This window comes from Pteropus alecto, unplaced genomic scaffold, assembly GCF_000325575.1.
Source record: "Pteropus alecto unplaced genomic scaffold, ASM32557v1 scaffold40, whole genome shotgun sequence".
Taxonomy (NCBI): domain Eukaryota; kingdom Metazoa; phylum Chordata; class Mammalia; order Chiroptera; family Pteropodidae; genus Pteropus; species Pteropus alecto.
In genome coordinates, this window is record NW_006431919.1 from 10,450,047 (window position 1) to 10,472,710 (window position 22,664).

The 22,664-nt window shown below is 34.1% G+C and overlaps 1 pseudogene; it reads right to left on the reverse strand.

Annotated features, from left to right (window-relative positions):
- Window positions 1-20,524: 20,524 nt before the first annotated feature.
- Window positions 20,525-20,642, reverse strand: LOC112475276 (annotated as a pseudogene).
- Between the last annotated feature and the right edge of the window lie 2,022 nt (window positions 20,643-22,664).

The following is a 22,664-nucleotide window of genomic DNA, read 5'->3' on the forward strand; positions in this document are numbered from 1 at the left end:
TTCCAACAACTTAATTTGCTTCTCATTAAGGGGCTATGTGGATGGCATAATGGATTGATGTTTAAATGAGAAGAATTTATTAAAATAAAAAGTTTTTATTAAACATATTTAACCTTACTATAGACTTCTATTTTGATCAGAACTTGTGCTCTTTTTGTTTTCTTAAACCTTTACACCCCATTTGATTTACTGAAAGAAATACCGAGAGTTGACTACAGCATTCCACTAGTGAAGCAGCCTATCCAACCATGCTTTGTGGAGTCACCACAGTGTACTCAAAAAGAAATCCTGGAGCAGAATGCAAATCCTTCCATCTTTCTACATATGTCATGAGAAAGTCACTTTACCCCTCTGAGTCTCGGTTCTTCCATCTGTAACATCTGGTGACTATCTACACACCAGAAAGTTGTGAAGTAAATGGCATAATGTATATAAGTGTTTTGTAAACTGTAAAGTAGTATCCTAAAAAAGTTTGTAGACAGAGAACCATAGATTCAAATCTTGGTTCCTACAGCATATTAGCTGTGTGGTGTTGGGTAAACTACATAACTCTCAGAGTTGAAGATATGTGAACTATAAAAAAATAAGAATAATTCCTTATAAGATTGTTATGTAAAATAGCAATAAAGAACCAAATGTAATATATAGTTGGCACTCAATAAAAAATAAGCATTATTCTTGTTGTTGGTATTATTATTATTAAGTTATTATGATATTTACTAAGTTGATACACTTTCCTAAGCCCAACATTATGATACTCTTAGACAGCAATGGGATAATCATAATGGAAAGTATAAACTATAATACAAGAAATCCTGGACAGAAACCAAAAAAAAAAAAAAAACAAGGCTAGGTTGAGAGAGATGAACATTCTCTGTTAAATATGTGATTATTTGCAACACATATATTCATATATCAGAAAATTTTTATGGAGTATTCACTATTAGACATGCAAAAAAATGTTAGACATAATCTTTGCTGTCAAGGAGCTCAATACCTAGAATGATAGACAGGCAGATAGACAGACAGACAGAAATTTATATTTATATATGCATATATATCTGGATACTCATGATACCTATATATAATATACATACATGTAGTTAGTATATTTATGTTTATATTCACACTACATTACATTTTCATCTAAAAATTAAGCAATAACATGTCATAAGATAGTATATAGTGAAATGAAACAACTATGACAGACAAGAAGTGTTTAAGTACAGGCACAATGCTTATTTTTCACTGTATCGAGTGAATTTTTTCACCCACAGTGTTTTCTCAAATATATTTATTACATAAATAAATTTATCTATGCAAGTTTCATTCCAAAAACGGGGTTCTGAGGACTGAAGTTCAGCTTTATGCTTTTGTTTCTGTTTTCTCTGCTTACCTGGAATAAAAAATAAGAGAGCATTATCTACAAAAGCCTATTGATAAACATCAGCAAATCTGATATCACTCTTAAGCTTAGAGTCCTTCAATGTCACCCCCTTGGTATATGAAATGGCACAAGGGCTTCTTCTCCTGCTGTTCTCTGGTACACGAACATAATCTATTGACAGCATTATATTGAATGACTTACAATTCCCCTACATTCCACTATGTCATGCTATCAGCTCCTTACACAAGTTGTTCTCTCTGCTTAAGATGTCTTTCCTCAGTCACCTAGGGTGCCCTTATTCATCCTTCAATCTCTCATGTAAATTCTTCTTCCGCTTTGAAGTTTTCTCAGACCCACTCTAGTGAAATGAATCACTGGTTCCTTTATTCTACTTGGACATCATGACATCATATAGCAGTGATCTGGTTACCCATCTATCTTTTCTACTAGACTGTGAATTTTTCAAAGGCAGGAACTGTTTTTCTTTTTCTTTCTTTCTTTCTTTCTTTCTTTCTTTCTTTCTTTCTTTCTTTCTTTCTTTCTTTCTTTCTTTCTTTCTTTCTTTCTTTCTTTCTTCTTTCTTTCATCTCTAGGGCTGGCAAGTAGTAAATATTTTACAAATAAATTGGTAGCTGATTATTTCAAATAATCTTCATCTTAACTATGTCATAACTTATAAGAATTTATAATGAACGTGTTCCATAATGTCAGCTAATATTACTAACTACTTATTTTACGACAGGTGTGATACTGTTATTAACCCCATTTTATAAATAAAAAAAAAAATTAAACTTAGAGAGATAACAAGATTGGCCCAAGGTTATTCTAGCTGCCTGTGTGGGACAGAGCTGGGATTCAATCACTGGTCAACTCTGAACCCTTAGACCAGGTGAGAACTAATGATTTAGGGTGGTCTATTCCACTGTCATTATGCTCAGAAAAGGGCACTAGTGTGATGATTCAGAACTGTGGAAGCTACAAAGCTTAACACAAGTTGAGAAAAAAATAAAGGTGGACAGAACCACCCACATTGCCTATTTATTAATAAAAATGCAAATGAGTTTGCTCTATTTGGCAAGGTTAAGACAATCTGGTTCACAGAAATTAAGATGCTGTTCTGCTGGTTTCATAGAAAAGAGCTAAAATAGAACCTTCTACTGCTAACACAATTGGGTAAGGGAGATAATTATTTTGGTTAAATGTCAGTAATAACTAATAGGGAAAATTCCATTTTTGCTAAACATGGAAAAATATGTGACTAATAGCTGAGTGACAAAGGCACTTAATCATCGCTTATTAACTGATGATTTTTTAAGCCACAGATATATCACGTTTATTCTTTATTTTAAAAAGAAACACATATTTGAAAATAAAGGCAGAGTCCTATCAGAAAGAACAATGAAGGGACCTATAGCCTTGACTGTTTTTTGTCAGTAAACAGAAAAAGGACAGCAGGCTCCCAAAGAGCCCTGAAGATGCCATTGGTAATTCTCTCCTTTCTTTCCTTGATTCTCCTTACATTTCCACTTGGAGAGATTGTTATCTCACCCTCAGAATTTCTGCTGGACAATCTCAGGCATGGTGAAGCATAAAGAAGGTCATTGATGACTCTGAAATGCTGTAGCTAACGGCTTTAGCCTATGGCTATTGGACAACTATGAAAAGCATATCTGTTTGTTTATTTTGAAACTGAGCTTCCCTTTTAGGAATAACAACATTGTAGAAGTGGCTAGTGACAAAATCTAAGTGGCAAATTGCTAAGGACTTAAATGTCCACAATATCTACTCAAATGCATGAATGCCTATATATGTATACGTGTATGCACTCATACATGTGCACACATGGTTTGCTTGTTCTAGAATTTCTATTCAGTATACTATCATTAGATAGTATTAGTTGGTTGAACTGATTTATTGAGAATAATCTTTCTTTTTATTAAAAAAAAACCTAGCTAGAGGCTCACCAGTCCCATTTTGTCTTCATGGAAACATAGAAAGACTACATTTCCCAGTTTCTTTTGTAGTTAAGATTACATGGCTAGGTTGAGACCAAGAGAATATGGATGAAAGTGATGTATGTATGCTGCTTCCAGGACCAGAACATCTTGTCCAATTCACCTCCCAACCACATTACTCCCCCAAGCCTTCCTGCCCAATCTGCCTATAAATGACACTAGCCTTACCTTGAAGCCTCAACGTGATAGAGACATAAGATGTAAACAGCCACCATGACCACATGAAAGGCAGACATCTGACCTGCCTCAGATTTCAATGTGAGTGACAAACAAACTTTTCTAAAAAGACACTGAGCCTTTAGAATTTGTCTAACTCTATTGTAGATTGCCTTCTCCACAGGAAATTTGATACACATGATGTGGTATTGCTTTCAGAAAGCCTAAGGGCAGTGTAGCTCCTGGAAAATAGTAGATACTTAATAAATGTTGTTTGTTAAATTATCAATATCCTTTGCCATACTTCCCAGTTTATACATGTTATATAATAAGTATAACAGCTCCCAAATGATTGAAACATAATGTGATCTCATAGTGATAGAATCTCCCATGAATGTTTCTACTATTTAGAACAAGGCATGATCCTGTCTTCCATACTGAAGGGCACAGTGACATCATGTGCTAACTGTGGGAAAGATAAATCTGTATAGGAATGGAATAGTTGTTCTTTGGTGTGGACAAAACATTTTATATCAGATTTTTTTTTTGTAGTATTTTATGGAGAAAAAAAGTAAAATAATTATTTTGCTTAATAATTGCATCTAATTAGTCTTTAGGCCCAAACTGGAATGATTTTTCTACTAATAGCTACAAAGAAACTATCAACTGTGATAGAATACCTTTTAGGACTTTTTAAAAGATGTGCTTATAAGGTTACTTTTAAAATTAAAGAACTCATATTCAAATAAAGTATTGAACGCTTCTATTTAAAAAATTTAAAAATGTATTAAAGTCTTTAATATGTTAATGTGTCTTAAGTATCTCCAAGAGGGATCTGTTTTACGGTGCATTAACTAAGTGTATTTGACCTTTTAACTCTTCCCATCCCTCTCACCCCTCCTCCACCACAAACAAATGCAGAATTAGTATTCTAAGAAATGTACCTTGTAAAGAAATGATTTAGAATTATCGCAAACTTATACAATTATAATGAAAATTGGACAATATTCTGATGGGAAGATACCAGTCTAATCTTAATTACCTAATAATAATTAGGTAATTGGAATGGTCAAACTCCTGAAATTATTTCCAACTTTATGTTTAGAATAGGAAGCACTATAGACTTCATTTAAACACATGGTTGTAAAATGTAATATATGTTTAGTAGAACTTTCTGGTTAACATGTTTATTCGGTGAAACTTTTCTATGGCATGGTTGTTCCTGCTGGAATAAAGGACATTTTCTCTGAAACTCTGTTTCACTGTGTACGCTTGTGCTAGCTGAGCTCCCCAGTATACAATTTTAAAATTCCAGAACTTTATCTACCACAAATATTCAAAGTCACTATCTACACCAGTGGCAGCTACGTATGTCAACACAAATTGTAGGAGACATTATAAAAAGGCAAAGTTGCTTTGAATTAATACTTCTAAAGCAGAATAAAAGTAGAAGAAAAATATTTTCTTTCACATCTATAGGCTTTAAAAGGCAATTGCAGGTGTTTCAAAACTAATCTTTAATTAGTGATGTAAGAAGACAATGGTGGTTCTAACAGCTGGGTAATTAAAGTACTTATCAACTAAATTGATAATTAAAATGTAAAATTTAAGTACCTTATATTAGCAAGCAAGATAAATCTCCAATGAATCTAGACTAGATCAAAATGTTTTCTTTCTCCTTTCTTATTAAAACCGTAGAGTCACAATAGAGAAAATTCCACAAATTCTAAGGAAATATGACACTGTCTTAATCTGAAATGTGACTGACATTGGAATGGAGCAATTCTCTCCAGCCCCTGAACCTTGTGAGAGTTTCACTTTCTATGGTTCTAGAAAGAATGTGGTTAAGGGGATATGGGGGAAAAAGCTATGGGTCCTCTAAGGTGCGTAGGAAAAAAAATCAAAAACACAACACAAAACACTCACGTAAATATAACGACATTCAAACTCCAAACAGACTCTCTAAGATCAACACTTTTCATAACGTTGTATCCACCATTTCCATCACCACTACCAACCACCACCACCACCAAGACCATTACTAACAGTCAATGAGCAAGTTCCCCTAGAAAGCTGCTCTTTTATATAGTGGTTGTCAAAGCTGAGCATACACCAAGATCACCTGAAGGACATATTAAAACACAGACATGTTGGTCCTACTCCTAGAGTTTCTGATTCAGTAGGTCTGGGATGGGCCACAAGAAATTTTATTTCTAACAAGTCCCCAGGTGATGCTGATGTGGCTGGTCTAGAAACACACACTTTGAGAGAATCACTTAAAATATTTTAATATGATTTCATTCAGTGAAACTTAATGCCGATCCTATTATGGTGCAAATATAGTTGTTCTAAGTAGTCTTATTTTTTCAAAATTCAAAATAGGAAAGTATACCAGTTAAATGTGATAAGAGTGAAGTAACTGCAACATCAGGATGCTACATAACCACAATATACATGGGTACATTATGACTTATCTCTTACAGTAGAGTTGGTGTTTGGCTTGGCATCCTGCTAGGCAAGCTCAGTTAATTAAATGAAATAACTCCCTATCTCCTATTTGTACTTTTCATCATATTCCTTCTTGCCCCTCTTCCAGATAATTGTATGCTTCTTCCTTTGTCTGAAATACACTTAGTCAACCTATCACATGGCTAACTCCTACTGTACTTTAGAGCTCATCTTTAAAGTCACCTTTTACAGGAGGTCTGTCTTAAAGTATTCTTTTACTCCTTTTTCCAATGAGAGAACACTGTGTACATCTCTACCATAGCACTTAGCAGAGCTTATTTTAACTTTCTGTTTATGTACCTGTCTCTTGCTTGAGACTATGAGCTCTTGAAGAGCAAACATTTGGTGTTTGTACCTCTAACCACCAGATAAGCCTTTGATGATATATTTAAATATGTAAAAAAAAATTTTTTAGTGTTGTCAAACTAAACCTGGAGATTTTGTTTTATTTGTGACTTCGATTAAGTAGCTTTGGAATATAAATTTATTTGTTCTTTCATTCAAACTTCAATTGACTGATCTGTGTGTGTCAAATGAAATAGATGTGTTGGTGAAAAAGCCCATAACATTTCTATGCTTATGTGTCTCAACACTTGGTGGGGATGCAGATCGATAGAAAGACAGCAAGTAGTGTGAAAAAAGGCTTTGATGAGGGTAAAGTAGACACTGTCAGAATTATAAATGAGGACCAATTAATCCAGACTTGGGTTAGAAAATGATTCCTGAAAAAAGTAATTTCTAAACTAGAGATTATTGTGATAATCTGTTTTCCTTGGCTGTTTTATGTATTAGCTTTCTGTGCTCATATTGAGCATACCAATCATCTATGAATCCATTGTTTAGGCTTCCAGAAAGTTTAAGTTGATACAAAATGAGAATCAGAAAGAAGAAATGCCTAAGTTAATTATGTGATATCAGATATTTGACTCATTTTATGTAAGTAATTTTGGTCTTTGTATTTGGAATCTTAAAATATTTATCCTTTCCCCAACCTAGATTTTTATTCACTGATTTTGCATGTAAATATGCAGATTTGAGAAGTTGATTACCTTCATTATAACGTAGTTATTTCTCCTATCACATTTAACTGTCAAACCATGCTATTTTAAATCTTGAAGAATAAGACTACTCAGAACAACTATATTTGCATTATAATAGGGTACACATTATAATAAGGTGATTCGTTACTCTTTCAGTATCACCTTTACCTTTGAATTGTCACCTTAAAGCTTAGGTATCGCAGTGTGGTCTTCTGTGCCCAAGGTATTGGCATTTAAGAGATTTATCAGACACCTAAAACGAAGCAGTGGCCAGAGGCATAAAAAAGAGTAAAGATCATAAACTCAAAGAATAAAATGAAAATTTTCAATCCAAGGTGTATGAATAATTCACAAACACTGAATTGGTATTTGAAGGTTCTCCCATCAGCACACATTTTCCTTACTTATGAACTTTTTTCTCAGTTCATCTTATATCTTATATATCTAACGGGAACCCAGTAATAACATATTAGAGAGGAGATTTTATTTCCTCAGGCAAAAAGAAAGATACATAGATCATTAAAGTGAGGAATATCTGATAAGGGTAAAAGGTTAAATCTACCTCCTGGCTAATGGTTCCAGATCATTTTTATTTCTCTCTGGTCTGATTTAGGTGACAAAACTCTCTTTTGGTTTCCATCCCTGGCTGAATATTAGAATCACACTGTGTAGTAGGCATAATAATGGCCTCTGAAGATGTCTGTGTCCTAATCTGTGTAGCCTGAATCTGATAGGTAGCCCAAGAAAGAAAAATTAAGGCTGCAAATGGAATTAAGATTGCTCAATAGTTAACATTAAAATAGGTAGATTATCCTGGAATATGTGGCTGGACCCAATATAATTACAAGAGGTCTTAAAAAGCAAAAGAATGATTCTGAAAAAGAGTACAGAGAGATGGCAGCATAAGGAAGACGTGGCCCGATTTACTGGCTCTGAAGTGGGCCATCAGTCAGAAAAAGCAAGCAGCCTCTAGAAACTAGAAATAGTAAGGAAATAGATTTCCCTTAGAGGTTCTAGAAAAAAAATGCATCCTTCTGACACCTTAATCTTGGCCCAGTAAATTCCCTGTCAGATTTATATTCTATAGAACTGTAAGATAATATATTTGTAAATTTGTGTTTTTAAGCGACTAAGCTTATGGTAATTTGTCACAGAAGCAACAGAAACTTAAACTTGATAAACCTGGGGACCTTTTAAAACTCCTGAAGCTCAGATCACATCCCATATCAATTACATTAAAATCTCTGGTGGGAGAGTGGGAGAAAAATGAGATCCTACAGCAATAATTTTTTTAAGCTCTATAAAAGATTCCATATTTCAAAACTGCTGCTCTCAATATATTCACTGGTCTCCACAAGTAACTAAATTGCCTCAGAATGAACTCTTCATTGGCGGTGAAGCTGGGTCCACACGACATCATGTTACTCCAAGTTAATGCCAGGAGCAGAGCATCAACATCATCTTGGAACTTGTTAGAAATACATGAAATAATTCTGAGGCAGAATTTGCATTCGAATACTAAATTCTTGGGGATTTTTGTATGCACATTAAATTTTAAGAAACAAATCATATGCACTGGAAGTTCCCTTCCTGATCTATGTCTTTGCAACTTGAAATAATTTTTAAATTAGTATCTAAATAAAAAAAAAATTAAAGCAGTCCCTCAAGTCTATGAGTTCCTTGAAGAAAAAACTCTATTTCCCTCCTTTCTTTCTTCTTCTTCTTTCTCTTTTCCTTTCTCATTCTCTCTCCCTCCCTCCTCCTTTGCTTATGCTCAGACCCAAGACACATCATTTCTAACTTGCTGCCTGAATTAATAATTGTAACTGCAGCAATGATAAAAATAACTCACAAAATGCATACTACTATGAAATAAAAATATCACTTAAAATGCCAGAAAAAACTTACATATTAATTTAGACTCAATAGTTTATTTCTTTTTATCCCAGGTAATTTCACTTAGACTCTAGAGATGTACATCAATATTTATTAGCTTACTCTTAAAATTCCTAAATTATTTCAAACATCTCTTGGGATTTTATTTCCATGAGCTAATAGATTCAACTACTAGAAATCTTTTGCTTACATCAAATTTAAATTTATTTACCATAAATTTAGAATTTTTTAAATCTAGACTTTGTGGGGAAAAACATCCTGTATTGGTAGAACTATAGTTTCTTCAGTTTGTTTTTCTCCAATCTGGGTTTGTAAAAACCAATGACAATGACTAAGATTTGAAGATGCAAAGCATGCTGCCATCTCCCAACTGATGTCCATGGAAACATTGCCAATCCACCAGGATTCTCCTATGCTGAGCCCAAGCCTCATTTTTAAAAGCTTCTCAACACAGCACTTTAGACAGCACCTAAATGTTAAGCTAAAAAAAAAAAAAAACTTGTTTTATTTTACTTTTCTAACCTTAATCATCTCGCTTAACTCCTACAACAAAGGAGCTAGATGTTATTATTCTCATTTTACACATGAGGACACTGAAGTCTAGAGGGCATTAGTAACTCACCCAAGGTCATGCTGTTAGTCACAGGTGGAGACAGGATTTGAGTTAGGGTTTGTCTGGTGCCAGGACCCATGCTGATCAAACTGTTGCCTGCAGTGGTGTGCCATAATTTGTTGGCCCTGGGAATGACAGGAAGCCACATATTAAAGGACTTTCCTTTGAGAGTTCTTAGAGGGAACCCTTAGTGGATCAAACTGACCATATTGTTCTTTCCAAGTACCCAAATGTCTATAACATTGTGCCATATAAGTTCTACAAAGAAGATCAGTTATACAACACATCCCTGCTCTAAAATCTGTCACTGCAGAGCATGGTGATGCACTGCTTATGTGATTGCCCATACTAAGAAACAAACCACACTGGTTTTAAACCAGTGGCCTATTAGGCTCAATTCCAGTTGTTTGCTGAAAGCAAACAAGTAATTTTTAATCACACAGGGAATCTTTATAACGTGTTTACATATACTTTGCTATCAGCATAACACTGCTTTTTTCATAGCATCCGCTACGAAAGATGCTGAAATAAATAAAAGGAGGCATTTTCCAAATAGTTGCCATCTATCTGTTATTCTGGAGAGAGGGAAGGGGGAAATTTTTGAGGACGACCTGCTCTACTTAATATGCAAGTTTGGATAAATGTTTTCTGCTTTGAGATCTTAGCCAATACTGTTCCTCAAAGATAGGTCTGCCTATTATGTGGTTGGCAATGACCTCTGTCTCCCACTAGGGAGATATCTGAAAAGCTGTTTCTTCAAGAAATGCCAGGCAGGCTTGCTGATCTTACTTACAGTCATTGGGTGTTAGAAGCCACACCCCTGACTGTGTTTATACATATGTGACAGTATCTGATGAGACAGAAAGATACAGTTAGTCCAATATGCCATTGATTTTTAAGATGCCCCCAAACAGTGAAAACAGAAGTTAAAGATCACTGCTAGTTATGCAATAATTAATTTAAAATAGTTTTGTTACAAGAACTGAAATTAAAATTCAAGAATGCCAAGCTTTGGATCAGGCCTGGATTTGAGCTCCAGCTCCACCAAGCTACTGGTTTTGTGATACCAGGCAAGTCATTTAACAGCTCTCTACCTCAAACTCTCCTTCCATAAAACAGAATAATATCTAAATTTCAGAAAAGGAAGTTAATGCATATCAAGCATCTAGCATGCTGCTTGGAGGAGGGTAGACTTTCAGGAAACATCAGCCTCCTTCGTACTCCCTTTTCTGCGAGTCAGACCTTCAGATGATTTCTTTCACATCCTCAAAGGATATACGTTGTGCCCTGTAAGTCAAAACATTCAAAGTAATAATGCATTTTCATTGGGTACCTCACGGAGTACCTATTCCTATTTACACTCAATATTTAATGTATATAGCTACTGCCTTAAACGAGATTTCTGCTGCCACATATGGTGAAATATATTTCATCAAAGAGTGAATAAGTTCTACTGAGTTTCTAGTATGTGTAAAATAATTGGGTGGGGGATCAGAAAATCTCTGCTCTTGAGACATTTAAAATCTAGCAGTAAAAACCATGCTAATTGAACTATACATCCCACAAAGTTATATGGAAAAGGAATGGGAATGGCAAAGGTGTGATCAGGAAGTGAATCATGAGGAAATAGTATTTCAGCCAAGCCTCGAATAATAAACAGGATTTTAACAGGAAGATAGGAGAGTAAGGGGCATATCAGGCAAAAACTTAGAGGCAGACTATGAAGAATCCAGAATGCCAACATTTACATATTTAATATTTTGACTGGCAGAAACTTAATAAGGTGTATAAAGTGGGAGAGTGACAGAAGTAGATCAATAAAAATGACTGATAAGGTAAAAATTAAAGTCTGCACTTTGCCAGTCTTACCCAATTTTCTTTTCTGCTGATAGTGTGTGGAGGCTGTCAGATATTTTCCTATTCATTTGCAAGTGCATGTGGGTGGATGTACATTATAAATGCATTTCTATGCATGATGACTTGCATATGCAAACACATATATAAGAGGCAGGACTACTGCAATGGCAACATAAGGAGCTCTGAAGACACTCTTCCCAGTAAAACAAAAATTTTATTGTTAGAAATTATAGAAGATACAATCATTTGAAGTCTATGGAAATTGTCTTAAGACCATATAGCAAATGAAGAAAACTTCACAGGAAAAATCTACTAAATCTCTCAGTATGAATGGTGAGAGTCTGTAGTATTTGAATCATGACCTACTACCTTTCTTCCCTATCCAGCCCAGCTAGATGAAAATTCCATTGCAGACTAATGCAACTAAGAGCACAGGGCTTGCCATGTCTCTCCCTGTGCCCCAGCTCTCATCCACGGAGCTCTGCAGCTCTGTCTGAATCGATTTTATTATTATTATCATTATTTATTACTACTACTACTACTACTACTACTACTACTACTACTACTGCTGCTGCTGCTGCTGCTGCTGCTGCTGCTGCTACTACTGCTACTAGAACAGAACATGGAGAACTCCATGCCTAAAAGAATTATCAAAAACAATAAACATCTTAGCAAAGAGTCATTAAGGAAGGATGGAAGCTCCATGATACAAAGCATGAGACAAAACAGCAGAATAGCCGGAACTTTAAGGGAGGGAATCAGGGAAAAGGATACACAAGAAGAGTACTCTTGGAATCACAGTCAACCCTGAAGTTCAGGAAGGTTATGTATGTGCACTGGGCTGTAGCCATTCAGGAGTAATAAGATCAGAACGTGGGCCACATACAACCCATCAACACAGAGTACATACCCCATTGGCACGAAGGCTTAAATTCAACTCTGACCGGACCCTGGCTAACAAATGAGCTTCTCAGACCCAAGTGTCACTCCTAGGAAGCCAGGTTTAAAAATAAATCATAATCACTACTGGCAGTCTAAACAAGTATGCATGACCAATGCTCTCTGCACTCAGGACCAATTAAAGAGGTATCCACCCAGTTACTAAGACCAGGATGAATGCGGATCGAAAAACTGTAAATACCCTGAACAGTGGTGGTAGCCTGCAAACTATATGCATATTCAATAGTATAGGGTAAAAACCTTACCGGCTAAGGGGCTTAAGAATAATCTGTGACTAATAAATGACTTATGCGGATCATGGCCGACCTCTAAGAAGTCTAACCAAAAGATTGAAGCAAAGGAAAAAATATCTGAGCAGGAACATCAGACGCTGCACATTGCAGAGTAAATAGACTTCACAGAATTTGTCACTAGACAAATTTAAAATATAACCAATCAAAGACTAACAATAATACTCCCTCCTGTAGAGGATGTATGTCCAGAGTTGCCACAATACATTGTCTACAAGGTACAGTTTTCAGTAAAAAAGCTAAGAGACATGAAAAGAACATGTACATGACACAAACACAGGGGAAAAGCAATAGTAACTAACTTTAAAGGTGTCCATGTTATAAACATGTTCCAAGAACTAAAGGACACTACGTGTAAAGAATTAAAGTAAATATAGATGCAAACATCTTTTAAAAATAAGCAAAATAAATCCAGTAACATATAAAAAAGGTTATCCATCAAGACTAAGTAGGATTTATTCCTAGAGTGTGTTAGTTTAACATCCAGAGTCTATTAATATACTATATCAATTGAATAAAGGACAAAAACTGTATGATCATCTCAGTATATGTAGAAAACTTATTTGAAAAAAATTCAGTATCCCTTCGTGATAAACAAACAAACAAAAAACACTTAAACTAGAAATAGAAGCCTCAAACTATTACAAGATATCTACAAAAAGTCTATAACCACCATCAAACCTAATGGTGAAAGACTGAATCCTTTCTACCAAGATCATGAAAAAGATAAGGATGTTCACTCTGCCATTTCTATTTAACATTGTACTGGGAGTTCTAGTCAGAACAATTGAGGGGGCAGGGGAAGTATCCAGATTAGAAAGAAAGAAGTAAAACTATTTATATTTTCAGATTACATGATTTTGGATACAGAAAATTCTAAGGAATACCCAGAAATGAAAATTAGAATAATAAGCAACTAATAATAAGCAAAGAGTAATCAAGGGAAGATAAAAGTGCCATGATACAAAGGGTTGCAGGATACAAGGTTGATATGCAAAAATTAATTGTATTTATATACACTAGCAATGAAAATTTCAAAAATAAAATTTAGAAAACAGTTCTATTTATAATAGATCAAAAAGAACAAAAAAGTTAAACATTTATAAAATAAGCATAAGACTTGTATACTGAAAGCTATGAAATGTTTAAAGGAATGAAAGAAGATATAAATAAATTGAAAGACTTCTCATGTTCATGGATCAGAAGACTCAATATCTTAAGATGGCAATGGTATTCAAATTAATATACAGATTCAATATAGTCACTATCAAAATCCCAGCTGGCTTTTTTTGCAGACATTGAATAGTTTATCCTAAAATTCATATGGAAATGAAAAGGACAGAGAATAGCCCAAACATCCTTGAAAAAGAACAAAGTTGGAAGACACAATTCTCAATTTTAAAACTTACTACAAATCTAAATAAAAACAATGCAGTATAGACATAGATAGACTTGTATATTAATGGAATGGACTCAAGAGTTTAAAAATAAACTAATACACCTATAGCTAGTTGATTTCAGACAAGAGTACCAAGACAATTAAATGGGGAAAGAATAGTCTTTTCAGAAATTATGCCAAACAATGAAGCTGAATCCCTATCTTACAACGTATGCAAAATTTTAAACTTAAATGTACCATAGACTAAAATGTAAGAGTTTAAAATATGTAACTCTCAGAGGAAAACAGAATAAATTTCTCTTTTTTACATTAGGTTAAGTAATGTTTTCTTAGATACAGCACCAAAAATACAAGTGGCAAAAAGAATAGATATATTGGATTATGTCAAAATTAAAAACTTTTGTGCTGAAACTATACCTGATAAGGATCTTATATCTTACAACTCAATGACAAACAGAAAAATAATAAAATTTTAAAATGGTAAGAGGATCTAAATAGACATTTTCCCAAATACAATAAACAGATGCCAATAAACACATGAAACAATGCTCAACAATGATTAATCATTAGGGAAATGAAACCAAAACCATGATGAGATACATTTTTACACAAATTAGGATGGCCACACTTAAAAAGACATAAAGCATCAAGTATTGATAAGAATGTGGAGAAATGACACTTAACACATTGCTGGTTGAAAGGCAAAGTGGCACAGCCACTTTGGAAAACAGTTTGATAGTTTCTCAAATTATTAAATATAGAGTTACCATATGATCAAGCAATTCCACTCTAACATATATAACCAAGAGGAATTAATTGCTAGTCCAAACAAAACCTGTATACATATTTTCATAGGAGCTTTATTTCTAATAGCCAAAACATCCCATATGGTGAATGGATAAATAGTTGCATATCTATGCAATTTAAAATTAATTATCAATAAAACAAATGTAGAACTTACTATTCTATGACATGAATGAACGCTAAAACTATGGTAAATGAAAAAAAAACAGTCACAAAAGGCTTATATGACTTATATAACTATATTTACATGAACTGTCTGGGAAGAGCAAATCTGTAGAAACAGAAAGCAGATTAGTAGATGCCTTGGGATGGATGGGTGTGTGATATGAAGAAGGTAGTTATGAGGATGATTGCTAATGGGTACAGTATTTTTTGGGGGGAGGACAAAATGTTAGGCTATGGTGATGGTTGCCTAATCCTGGGACTATACTAAAAATAAAATTATACACTTTGGGTGTATTTTATGTTATTTTAATATCTCAATAATCTGTTTATAAGATAACATATAATGCTAGGTATACACCTCTAAATTTATATTTTGATGCATTTTACTTATCCATATTTTATATATATGCAAATAAATGATAATTTATACCTGTATATGTCACGCTTATAAATACAAGTATATATTCATGTAACTTCTATTTATTTGATAAATTTAACACATCTAAAGGTTATTTTAACATAAATAGCATGAAGGTGTAGCATATTATTGTGAAACTTATTTTAAAACATAATAATCTTATTCCACTTTTCTATCTGGAACATATGACTCTATTTCATTTTCTTTTCTGGCATTGTAGTATTACATATTACTGATTTACCATAACTTAATGAACTATTCTCTTATTGATGAACATTCAGTTGCTACTCAATTTTTAGCAAAAAAAAATTATGAACATTTTTGTTTTTATCTATGCAAATCTATTAAAAAATAGTACTCATAGTGGAATTGCTGGATGAAAGATTATGCATATATTAAATTTAGATAAGTGCTGTCAAAATACTTTCCCAAAACACTATAGACAATCTATATTCTCAACAATATTATTTTTTTATAAAGGAATTTGTGATTAAACTACTTGGGTTCATATCTAAGTTCCATCACTGCTAAGCGGGATGACTATGAGAGGTTTTGACCTGAGTTTCATGAAGATGATGTTAGAGTTAATAATGTGATGTCCAATTCATTGTAAATGTTCAATTTAAGTTATATATTATTTTTTAATTGATCATGATGAAATTTCCTATTTCCTCACATTTTACCAATGGGAGAGAACGTGATTTTTTCCCCCCATTTCATTAATAAACAATAAAAACCAATTATTTTTTAGATACTGGGTTCCGGAGTCAGAATACCTGAATATCCATCACTATCAAGTTGCGTGTACTTGTTCAGCCAATTTTTTTGTGTGTCAATGTCCTTATCTTAAAAATGATATGATTTTTGGAGTTTTAGGAGGAGCATATGAGTTAATTATGTTAAGTGCTTTATACAGTGCTCCTAACACAGAATTAATAATTAATTAATATATGTATATTTATTTTATTAATATTTCCTTGATCACTTTCACCACTAGAGAGACTAAATATTTTATTGGCTAATTTGCTTTTTCAGTGATATGCTTATTCATAAGTATGTCCACAAGTTCTTGTGTTTGCTATTTTCCTTTTACGAACATCAATATTCTTCTTATTATTGTTACAATTATTTTCTACTGACAATTCACTTGTTTCTTCACTTTGTTTAATTTTATTCCGTTTCTTCCTCTCTCTCCCATACCTGCTTTGTTTCAAATACCTGGCCTCCTACATGATCTTTGAACATACGGATTTTGTACTGACTGTTCCCTTTGCCAGGAATGCTTTTCCTCAGCTGCTCATCCTTTACCTTCATGTCTGCCCAGCTGCGCATATGTTGCCTGGTACTGAGGCCTACACTAACCACTCTACATAGTTTCCACACACTTCCACTCCTACCACAGCCAAGCCAGATCACCCTTCCTCTACTCTTTTTTAAATTTTTTCATAGCACTTGGAAACACCAAACAGACCATATTTTTCCTTCTTGTTTATTTTCTGTCTTTTCCACTAAAATTTAAAATTTACAAGATCAGGTATTTTTGTCTAGTTTCTTCCCTAGCTATCCCCAGAATCTAGAACAGTTTTTTGTACATTAGGGGTCTAAAACTATTTGCCAAATTGAATCATTTATGATTACTTCTTCGAAATAAGTTTTAATGTTTTGTGTTATCAAATACAAAAAGAGGTACCTTTATAAATACAAAAATCTTTATCTTATTTTGGCAAGCCATGCCTACCCTGAGATTGAGCAAATATCAAATATTCGTCTTTATTTTCTCATTACACTTTCATAGTAATTATCTATTAATTTACACTTATATTCTGGTTTCATCTAGAGCAGCAGTCCCCAACCTTTTTGGTATGAGTGACCGGTGCTCCTGTGAAAGTCTACTGCCTGATGATGTGAGGTGGAGCTAAGGCAGTGATGCTAACGCTGGGGAGCGGCTGCAAATACAGATGAAGCTTCGCTGGCTTGCCCACCACTCACCTCCTGCTGTGCGGCCCAGTTCCTAATAGGCCATGGACTGGTACTAGTTTGTGGCCTGGGTGTTGGGATGATCTAGAGTATAGTTTAGGCAAAGCAGAACATCTATAAGATTTTTCGTTTGGAAAACCAGTTGTCCTAACACTAATTATCAAATGATGCACTCTTTACCCTGTGATAATCAGTACGACCTTCATGTGCAATCTTATCTGTATTGATTTCTGAACTCTATTTTCTTTTATGCTATAATAAGTTTATTTAACTTAGTTTTACATGTAAAATTATAATAAATTTATAGATCTACTTGGAGATAATTGCTCAACTTTTATTAGTTGAGTCTTTTTTGATTTCTAAGATAATCAGTCCCCTAAACTTTGTCAGTTTGCACCTTCTAGAACTTCTATTAGCTGATATTGAATCTCCTGGATCTATTATAACTTTTCTCTTATTTATTTGATATTCTGTGAGATTGCTTCTATTTAATCTTTCATGTTTATCTTCTGTTTGGTTCTAATCATTACACAAAACTCTTACTGATTTTTTTATCAGTTCATATTTCTTACATATTGAGGGGTCCATAAGCATACATGCGGAACTTAAAAATCCTTATGAAATGAATACCTGTGATAAGTCAATCCAGAAGAGAAAATGGAACATTTCTTCATGCATTTTGAAAATTTGAAATTTTTCCAAAATATTTCTCTGAAATAATTTTACTAACTTATTTTCTGATGTGTGCTGTTAAATTCATCTATTTTTAAATATTTCACTTATTTGATTTCATTTTTAGAAGCCCCAGTTGACACCTCTTAATATGTGCTTTTTAAGGTTTCTTGTACAAAACACACACTTTCCAGTCTTTCTTCTATTTCTTTAAACATAAAAAAGCATAATTTTATAATAGCTGTTTTGATAATTCCAACATCTGAATTCTGAGAGTCTGTTATCTCCATGTGTTACTGTGGGAGGTAGGTAATGGACTCCCCAAAATATCCACATCCCCCTCCCTAAAACCTGTGAATAGGCATCCTACATACATGACAAAAGGAATTTTACAGATGTGGTTAAATTAAGGGTTTTGAGATGGGAGATTATCCTGGGGAGGCTCAATATGACAAGGGGAAACTTACATCACGAAGGCAGGATGGTCAGAGACAAAGGAGAAGGTCTGATGAAGAGAGCGGAGGTCGAAGTGACATGAACTAGTGAACGCAGGCGGCCTCTAGTAGCTGGAAAAGACAAAGAAACAGATTTTCCACTAGAGGACTCTGAAGAAATACAGCCCTGTTGACGCCTTTATTTTTAAGATTCTTGATCTCCAGAACTATAAGATAATAAATATAGTAGTAGTTTTATAGTAGTTTTAAGTCACTGGGCTTGTAGTAATTAGCAACAATAGGATATTAATATAGACATATTAATATAGACAATTTCTTACTTATGGTACAATTTTCCAATGTGTTTCGTTATTTTTCATTGTGTTTTCCCTAGAAATATATTTTTTTTCCCTAGAAATTATTTGTGAAACTTCTTCATGGCCTAGGTTGAAGGCATTTGCTTCTATCAGAGTCTGGATATGCCACCAAGTCTAGGCTATTGTACAGCATTTTCATGTTGTGAGTGTATTTTTGGACCACCAAGTAAATTGCCCTGCTTATACTTTTGTACCAACCCTGTTTTATACGATCATAATTTTTCTCCCATATCTTGTTTTATATCCTCATATCTTTGGTTGTTTGAAAGATAAAGCATCAGTACAGCATTATAGATACATTAAGTTCCACATGTATGCTTATGGACCCCTTTATATGTAAGAAATATAGTACGGCATTATAGATACATGAAATGGTTTCTCCAATAGGAGGCCATCATCTACAACACCAGAAAACTGTTAGTAAGTGCGAAGGCTTCCGTTAGGTTGCCTGAGAGAAGAGCAGAAAAGGTGTCTAGGCATTTATGCAGCTCCCTTTTATTATTCTTATTTTTATCCTGCTCCTGCATTATGCTCACCATGTTTTCTCCTCTTTTGTCGTTGTTTGTTGTTGCTGTTATTGCAATGCCATCTGTTTTTCATCTTCCCTAGACTGATTATGAAACCTAAAGGTTTGAAGACAGTATTTTGAAGTCATAATCAATAAACGGTAGCTATGTATTATATAGGTTTTACAGATACCTGAGAATATTGCATTATCATTAAACAAATGCCATGGAATGGCAATATTTTGCTTTCTGGAAAATAAAGTTAAAGATGTTGTGTAATGGATTCCATATTCATAACTTTTCTAAAAGCAGATGCTGGCATGACTTGGAGTTTTTCCAGGTTGAATGACTATAAACTTTATCAAGAATCCTCAACCAAAGACAGTTGCTTCCTCTCTACCATCTGTGCAGCAGCAAGATATAAAGAAATCAAGCCAGGATATGATAATTATGCTATGGATATATTGGTACCCTAAAGGACATTAGTTAGAATTATGAAATATAATTCTTTACTGTTAGTAAACAGGTGTATCATCCTATAAAATAAGCACTTCTATATTATTGATATTTTAGAGGAAGAGAAATGTCATTTACAAAACTATTTGATTCTCTGACATAGGATAATTGAGTATAATTAATTTCATATATATGTACCCTACTTATTTAATAACATTTTTTAACTCTATATAATTAAATGTCTGAAGTTATGCACCTGGGAACTAGAGTAGTCGATGCTCAAAGCAGTGGTTTGACACTATGTGTAAGACTTCAAAAAGATAACTGCCTATCCCTTTGATTGGTCCATCCAAAATGCACATATGTTGTATGTGCATTTTGGATGGACCAATCAAAGGGATAGGCAGTTTTAATATGACTCATGTTATAAGTCAAGCCATTTTTAAATAAGTTGGTTAGGATCTATCAAGACCTTTTCTTTTCTTTTCTTTCTTTTTTTTAGGTGAGGCAACCATTGGTTGACCTCACAGATTGCAAGGACCTTGTCAGCTTACAATCTGTTATTTTTTTTTTTTTTATTTATTTTTTTTTTTACGCCTACAGCACCTGGTCTTTCTAGGTGGTCTCCATCCAAGTACTAACCAGGCCTGACCCTGCTTAGCTTCCAAGATCAGACAGGATCGGGCTTGATCAGGGTAGCATGGCTGTAGACAAAACTTTTCTTATTACTTAATCCAGTCAACAAATACTGAGTATTAGGCACTTACCCAAGTGCTCAGTATATATCGATAGATACAGATGATTAAGATCTTTTACTTCTTGGAACTTATAGTCTAACAAGTAAATTATTATAGTACATGATATATAAAAGGTGGTAAGTGTCATGGCAGAAAAAATAGAGTATGATGTGGAAGATCAAGTGATGGGGTGTTGCAATTTTAAACAGGGTAGTTAAGATGGGCCTTCTGAGAAGGTGTTATCTGAAAAGAAACTTTGAGAGTCATGGGCTTAGCCACGTGGATATCTCAGGGAAGAGCATTCCATGCAGAGGGAGCAGACAATGCAAACACCCTGAGGCAGAAACAGGTCTGGCATAATGGAAGAATAGTGCAGAAGTTAGGTTTCTTGGAGTAGAGGAGAAGGAGAAAATGTAAAAGTTAAGATTGGAAAGGGATTAGGACAGATCATGAAGGACCTTGTGGGCCATTGTGTGGATGTAAACTATTCCATGAATGAAACGGGGATCCAAAAGATAATTTGAGTTGATCCGTGGCTTTAATCTGACTTGTATTTTTAAAATAATCAATCTGACTGCTGAGTAGAGAAGTAATAGTTAGGAAAGGGTACAGGCAGGCAACTGTATTACTCAGGCAAGAAATGATGATGGCTTGGATTCGCTTGGAAGCAGACCCAGTGACAGATAAACAGACCAGAATGAGATTCATTTCTTAGAAAGCAAATGCTTTGAGATTGCAGGATATTGTGATATGAAACAGAACTCTGTCAAGTCATTTGTGTGTGAAACCCCTCTGCCTGTGTAAGATCAATTCCATAACATTGATGATGCTGTTGGAGCAACAGCTGTGGCCTTAATACGCAGAGCAATTCTAAATGTGGCATATTAAATCATCAAGGGCATCAATTCATTCTAATTCCAGATTATAAAGCTGACCTTCTGACCTCCCAAATAAATACTTTCAGTTGAATACAAAAGCTATTCTCTTCAATTTTAATACCAAAAATAGATAACTGAACTTTTAATATACTTCTAGTTGAGTTAAAATAAATGGGACAATATTTGCTTTGGTTTCCATAGTAGCTATGATAATGTGCTAAAGGTGTGGGAAGAAGGGAGAAAGCAAAGCAAGGTTAATGATTTTCAGAAATAATAGTCCTATTTTCTAGACCTGATTCAATGTGGATATATAGAGGAGAGTGATTGAGCACAGTGACTTCAACATGACTTAAAGTTTAGAAAGCAAGAGAAGTATTGATCTTTTCTCCTTCTATCAAAAACTAGAGAGGGAGTTTTTATTGTTCTGCCTGTTGAGTAAATACCATAGTAGAAAAGCAAGAAAAGAGGGTTTCACTGACGCAAAGCAAGGAAAGGCCGTTTAGCCGCAGTAAAGGCTCATTTATACCTCTGAAAACTGGTCATGGACTTTGGTATCCATCAAACATGGAGTCAAATACAGACTTTACTCTTTGTTTAGCCAAGGGTATCACCTGAGGAAAGTTAAGTAATCTCAACCTCTTTCAGGTTCCTTATATTTGAATAATGACTGAACCTAATTCAAATGATTCTATGAATGTCATCTGAAATTATATAAAAGTCTCACAGTCATGATTATCATTTCAATTTCCTTTAATAGCTATTATTTGGTCTTATTTTGTTTATCTATTGAAATAGTACATGAAATTGGATCTCACTGTCCTCTACACTCATCGAAAAAAAAAAAAACGTAATTAAGACAACCCACAGTATACATTGTATATATTTTTTGGAACAGTAAAGACAATTCTTAACGTGGGAAACTGAACAGTTGGTATCCTGTTAGGAGAGGCTTTTTTCCAGTTGCAACAATAACTTGAGGTTGCTATTACTTTCCACTTCAACTTGTGTTTGTTAAAATTATTTTAAAAGGCAATGTAGTGGAATGTGTTGGCAATAAGGCCAAGTGGTTACATATTTTAATTCTCTGATAGAAAGAGAAAGCAGTGAGAAAGGCTCTTT